This window comes from Bos mutus, chromosome 18, assembly GCF_027580195.1.
Source record: "Bos mutus isolate GX-2022 chromosome 18, NWIPB_WYAK_1.1, whole genome shotgun sequence".
In the NCBI taxonomy this organism is placed as follows: domain Eukaryota; kingdom Metazoa; phylum Chordata; class Mammalia; order Artiodactyla; family Bovidae; genus Bos; species Bos mutus.
In genome coordinates this window covers 47,669,489-47,676,556 of record NC_091634.1, presented here as the reverse complement: position 1 = coordinate 47,676,556, position 7,068 = coordinate 47,669,489, and the positions used below count along the sequence as shown (strand labels likewise).

The following is a 7,068-nucleotide window of genomic DNA, read 5'->3' as shown; positions in this document are numbered from 1 at the left end:
CACAATTTAAATCTATGTTGTTCAAGTTACTTACTGTATTGACAATAAGGTCTCAACTTGTCTCTGTCACGCTCTTTCACTCCCTATCCCATGATGTCATCCAGACTCCTGTTTTGACTATCCCTATCCCCAGCCCCAGTATAGCTCACTCATCTACAATCCTACAGGAAACCAGCATCTGGGGTCTTGTCACAGAGAGAAGTCAAGATTCAAATATTGATTTTGCTTTGCGATTTGGAGACTGCATTGATCAGCCTGCATTGTGTCAACATTTTACACTACATGTTACCTCTGTGCTTTCCTCATTTATCCACCCAGATAAAGTAATTTCAGGAGCATTCGTTGCCATTCTGTGCACCATTTAATTTAGCTTTTTTTTTTTTTTTTGAAAGATGTGTGCCTGCCTGGTCCCATCAGTGTCTTTTTCAGAGCAGTGGTTTTGTTTCTATGGCAACTGAAAGGTCTATTGTAATCAAATAATTGAGCCCCATTAAATGGCAATCTTCTCAGCCCCACTACAGTTTGCTCTGACTTTTATGCTGTTTTTTTCTTGGAGAAGGCAATGGCATCCCACTCCAGTACTCTTGCCTGGAAAATCCCATGGACAGAGGAGCCTGGTAGGCTGCAGTCCATGGGGTCTCAAGAGTCAGACACGACTGAGCAACTTCACTTTCACTTTTCACTTTCATGCATTGGAGAAGGAAATGGCAACCCACTCCAGTGTTCTTGCCTGGAGAATCCCAGGGCGGCGGCGGGCTGGTGGGCTGCAGTCTATAGGTCGCACAGAGTCGGGACACGACTGAAGTGGCTTAGGAGCAGCAGCAGCAGCATGCTGCTTTTCTTCTGTATTCTCAATCAGGCAGTTGCCATTCATTCCACTGTGATGGGCAGAGGCCACTCAAAATAACATTCTAGACGTCTAGAATAGGCATTAAAAAGATAATATGCCCTCAAAAGCCAAAGTCAAAAATGTATATGTGCAATTGCCCTTTTAAAAGAGCAAAAACCCTCAAAAATATTTGTCTTAACAACATTCTCGTGTCATAACTGACTTTGATTTACATATTTAACTCTAAGTTGGATTAGGCCTTTCTCATCCCACAATAATAATACTAATAAGCTATCATATTTGAATACATACTATGTGCCAGGCCACATGCTAAGTCTTCTTTAAAGTTTTAAATTTTCATTTTATATACAAAGAGCTAGCATTGTTTCTGCATAAGGCAGATGTCTTGAATGACCCATTTAAGGAAGTTCATTTAGCCCAACTTAATGAAGCTGGTGTCCTTCAAGGACTGCTGTGAACACTGGCTGCACATATCGAGGCTGTATTTCTGGATTAGACCGTGCTAATTTGAGACCCATCAAGAGCGAAAACCCTGGCCACGTTTTCTCGCCCGGCTCTAGTAGAGCTGCTGGTGGCCCATGTTCTACTAGGCTTCAACAAGGCAAAAGTGCTAAGTGTTTTTTTAAATTTTTAGTTGTTATTCAATGAACTACAAGCTTTCAAATTTTAAGTGTGGTGCATTTTCAGGCAAGGAAGCAGAGAGGACATGAGGTCTCACAGAGAAATTGGACAGAGGGTTTTGGGCTTTGAGGGCTATTGGTTTACAGGCTATTTTCAGGGGCAGATGCTGACACACACAGAGGAGAGCGGGTAGTTTATTTAGGATAGATCTGGTGTTTCTTGGAAAACAGATCCTAAGAATGAAGAGACAGAGAGAAGTCTGTCCCTCTCCACTCATCTGCTCAATATCCTCTCTAAAGTAATCCCAGCTTCTTCCTTGGAAATGAGCTCTGACTGCCTGATTAAGGATGCCAAAGAAAGCAGCATAATATAGTAAAAAAAAGTCAGAGCAAGAAAAGCAGTTAGTGAATTAATGTCCTGATTTCCTTTTGGGGAATGATCTTTCCTCCACTGTGTGGTGTCTTGGTGGGACAGTAAATCAAGGATCCTACCCCTCACTATAGAAAGCAAAGTGACCAAGACTGGCCCAGCTGGGAGAGGTTATGTGGCCTAAGTGTGGCTTGGTCAACAGGTCCAGAAGTCCCTCCAACAAACGTCCTTTTGCTTAATTTAGCCAGAGTTGGTTTTTGTTGTTTGCAGCCAAAGAAACTAAGGTAAGGACCTTAGAGAAATAGAGGAGCACAGCTTAGGAGGACATAAGTCCATGAGAGAAGAGGGTTCAAAGGCAGATTTTAACCATTCGAGGTATGCCAAGGCCCACCCTGGGAATGAAGAAATAGATAGGACCACTAGCTTCTTGATTTAAATTTCTGTCTCCTAAATATTTATAAATAATTCATCTGACAAAAGACTTAAATCCAAAATATACAAGGAACAAACAACTAAATAAAAGAATACAAAAGAGTCCAATTTTTAAATGGGCAGAAGATTTAAATATACAATTCAAGAAAGAAAATATGGCTATTAAACACTTGACAAAATGCTCAATATCATTAATCCTTCAGTTCAGATCAGTTCAGTCTCTCAGTCGTGTCTGACTCTTTGTGACCCCATGAATCCCAGCATGCCAGGCCTCCCTGTCCATCACCAACTCCCGGAGTCCACCCAAACTCATATCCATCGACATGGTGATGCATCCAGCCATCTCATCCTCTGTCGTCCCCTCCTCCTCCTGCCCCCAATCCCTCCCAGCATCAGGGTCTTTTCCAATGAGTCAACTCTTCGCATGAGATGGCCAAAGTTTGGAGTTTCAGCTTCAGCATCAGTCCTTCCAATGAACACCCAGGACCGATCTCCTTTAGGATGGACTGGTTGGATCTCCTTGCAGTCCAAGGGACTCTCAAGAGTCTTCTCCAACACCACACCTCAAAAGCATCAATTATTTGGCGCTCAGCTTTCTTCACAGTCCAACTCTCACATCCATACATGACCACTGGAAAAACCATAGCCTTGACTAGACGGACCTTTGTTGGCAAAGTAATGTCTCTGCTTTTGAATATGCTATCTAGGTTGCTCATAACTTTCCTTCCAAGGAGTAAGCATCTTTTAATTTCATGACTGTAGTCACCATCTGCAGTGATTTTGGAGCCCCCAAAAATAAAGTCTGATACCGTTTCCACTGTTTCCCCATGTATTTGCCATGAAGTGATGGGACCAGATGCCATGATCTTAGTTTTCTGAATGTTGAGCTTTAAGCCAACTTTTTCACTCTCCTCTTTCACTTTCTTCAAGAGGCATTTTAGTTCCTCTTCACTTTCTGCCATAAGGGTAGTGTCATCTGCATATCTGAGGTTATTGATATTTCTCCTGGCAATCTTGATTCCAGCTTGTGTTTCTTCCAGCCCAGCATTTCTCATGATGTACTCTTCATAGACGTTAAATAAGCAGGGTGACAATATACAGCCTTGACGTACTTCTTTTCCTATTTGGAACCAGTCTGTTGTTCCATGTCCAGGTCTAACTATTGCTTCCTGACCTGCATACAAATTTCTCAAGAGGCAGGTCAGGTGGTCTGGTATTCCCATCTCTTTCAGAATTTTCCACAGTTTATTGTGATCCACACAGTCAAAGGCTTTGGCATAGTCAATAAAACAGAAATAGATGTTTTTCTGGAACTCTCTTGCTTTTTCCATGATCCAGCAGATGTTGGCAATTTGATCTCTGGTTCCTCTGCCTTTTCTAAAACCAGCTTGAACATCTGGAAGTTCACGGTTCATGTATTGCTGAAGCCTGGCTTGGAGAATTTTGAGCATTACTTTACTAGCATGTGAGATGAGTGCAATTGTGCAGTAGTTTGAGCATTCTTTGGCATTGCCTTTCTTTGGGATTGGAATGAAAACTGACCTTTTCCAGTCCTGTGGCCACTGCTGAGTTTTCTAAATTTGCTGGCATATTGAGTGCAGCACTTTCACAGCATCATCTTTCAGGATTTGAAAGAGCTCAACTGGAATGCCATCACCTCCACTAGCTTTGTACGTAGTGATGCTTTCTAAGGCCCACTTGACTTCACATTCCAGGATGTCTGGCTCTAGGTCAGTGATCACACCATCATGATTATCTGGGTCGTGAAGATCTTTTTTGTACAGTTCTTCTGTGTATTCTTGCCACCTGTTCTTAATATCTTCTGCTTCTGTTAGGTCCATACCATTTCTGTCCTTTATTGAGCTGATTTTTGCATGAAATGTTCCCTTGGTATCTCTAATTTTCTTGAAGACATCTCTAGTCTTTTCCATTCTGTTGTTTTCCTCTATTTCTTTGCATTGATCCTTAGAGATATGCAAATAAAAACCACAACTATGTACTAATACATACCCAATAGAATGTCTACAATCAAAAAGACAGATATAGTAAGTGCTGGTGAGGATGTGGAGAAAACAGAACCCTCATGCGTTAATGCTTTTGGTGCAGTCACTTTGGGAAACAGTTTGACCTTTTCTTAAAAAGTTAAATCTAAAACTTCCATATAAACCAATAATTCTACTCCTGGGTATCTACCCAAGAGAAGTGAAAACATATGATCACACAAAAATCTGTATCCAAATGTTTACAGAAGCTTTATTTATAATAGTCAAACAAATGAAAATACTCCACACATCGATTCTGGTGAATGCTCAGTGATAAAAAAAGAAGGCAGTTATGATACATACTACAAGTCAATGATCCTCAAAAACATGATGTTAAAAAGAAGACAGACACAAAGACCACATATTGTGTGATTCCATTTACATGAAATACTCAGAAAAAACAAATCTATAGACAAATATCCAGAGAAGGAAACGGCAACCCATGAAATGGCAGTTCACTCCTGAAGAATTTCATGGGCAGAGGAGCCTGGTGGGCTACAGTCCATGGGGTCACAAAGAGTTGGACATGGCTGAGCAACTAACACAGACAAATAGCAGATTAATGATTGCCTTTGGCTAGGGATAGGAATAGGGAATGATTGCCAATGAACATGAAAAATCTTTTGGGGATGACGAAAACATGTTCTAAAAGTGGATTTTACAATTCTGTAAATTTGCTAAAAATCACTGAATTTTATACTTAAAAATGAGTCACTTTTATAATATATAAACTATATATCAAAGGCTATTTTTTAAAACCCCATCTCTCATTTCTGGGAAGAAGGCATAGAGAAGAAGTTGCTTTCTATCCATTGTCAGTTCAGTTCAGTTTAGTCGCTCAGTCATGTCCGACTCTTTGCGACCTCATGGACTGCAGCACGCCAGGCCTCCCTGTCTGTTACCAACTCCCAGTGTCTACCCAAACTCATGTCCTTTGAGTCGGTGATGCCATCCAACCATCTCATCCTCTGTCGTCCCCTTCTCCGCCTGCCCTCAATCTTTCCCAGCATCAGGGTCTTTTCAAATGAGTCAGTTCTTCTCATCAGGTGGCCAAAGTATTGGAGTTTCAGCTTCAACATCAGTCCTTCCAATGAACACCCAGGACTGATCTCCTTTAGGATGGACTGGTTGGATCTAGTCCAAGGGACTCTCAAGAGTCTTCTCCAACATTGTACCCACTGTAGCTTCTACCCATTGTAACTGACATTAAATGTTATGTCTCTGGTGTGAAGAACATGTAAATTCCTAAAACAATGAAACTAGAAGGGCCCTTATAGCAGTTTTAGTTGAATTCTCTTTTTTTTTAAGTGACAAAAATCCAACTTAAAATGGTTTAGTCAAAATAACAAGTGTCAATTATCTTACATAAGTGAAAATTTCAAGGGCATGTTGGTTTCAGACACATCCTCATCCAAGGGCTCAAATGATGTCATCAGTTTTTCTCATCTTCTCTCTTTCTCTCTGTCTCTCAATTCAGATTTCCTCCTATGTCAGCTCTTGGATCCATGAGATGGCCCCAGAAAGTTCTTTCAATACATCAATCCCGAAGAAAAGAGATCCTTTTCCTCAACAGCTTCCACAAAACCCCCAAGTTAACTCTTACTAACCCAACAAACCACACTCTAATTTCTGATTCAATTGGCCAATCTGGTACACTGACGTAGTTTGAGAGAAGGAAAAAGTTGATTCCCAAAAGGAAAATCAAATTATAATAATCAGAAGAGGACTGGATGCTTGGCAGGCAAAAATAAGAGAAGTTCAGTACAGAAAGCATTTGGTTACACCCTGAGGCCAGTAGAAAGGTGGAGGCTTGCCTAAGGCAGCAGGGAAGCTCAGAGGTGTGTGGCCATCACGTGCTTCCCCAAGCCCACAGGACAAGCAAGTTTCGGCGTCTAGTGGGCGATGTGGGTCAGCATCATGGAGAGCACACAAGTCTTCCCTCACATCAGGATATTGCATGGGTTGTTCTCTGTGCCAGGCTACTGTATCAGAGAGAATCCTGGCAGTAAACAAGTGTTACATTCAAAGAGGGTAACTATCTTAGTCCATTCAGGCTGCTATAATTGAATACCGCAAACTGGGGCTTATAGATGACAGAGATTGATTTCTCACAGTTCTAGAGGCTGCACAGTTCAAGATTAAGGTGCTAGCAGATTCCATGTCTGGTGAGAGCCTGATTCATAGAAAGCTGCCTTTTTTGCTGTGACTTCAAATGGTGGAGAGGCAAAGGATCATCTCTCCGGGATCTCTTTCCAATTTTTGGGGGCTCTGCCCTCATGACAAAATCACCTCCCAAAGGCCCCATCTCCAAATATCATTACATTGGAGATCAGATTTTCTTTTCTTTTTAATTTATTTTTTTATTGAAGGATAATTTCTTTAAGAATTTTGTTGTTTTCTGTCAAACCTCAGAATGAATCAGCCGTGGGTATACATATATCTCATCCCTTTTGATCCTCCCTCCCATCTCCCTCCCCATCCCACCTCTCTAGATTGATACAGAGCCCCTGTTTGAGTTTCCTGAGCCATACAGCAAATTCCCGTTGGTTATCTATTTTACATATGGTAGTGTAAGTTTACACGTTACTCTTTCCATACATCTCACCCTCTCCTCCCCTCTCCCCATGTCCATAAGTCTATTCTCTATGTCTGTTGCAGATCAGGTTTTAACACACGAGTTTTGGGGAGATATAGCCAGACATCCTGGAATGTGAAGTCAAGTGGGCCTTAGAAAGCATCACTACGAACAAAGCT

At 41.5% G+C, this 7,068-nt stretch overlaps 1 pseudogene; it reads right to left on the bottom strand.

Moving 5' to 3' along the window:
* Positions 1-1,262: 1,262 nt before the first annotated feature.
* LOC102275879 (small ribosomal subunit protein uS14-like) lies at positions 1,263-1,430 on the bottom strand (annotated as a pseudogene).
* Between the last annotated feature and the right edge of the window lie 5,638 nt (positions 1,431-7,068).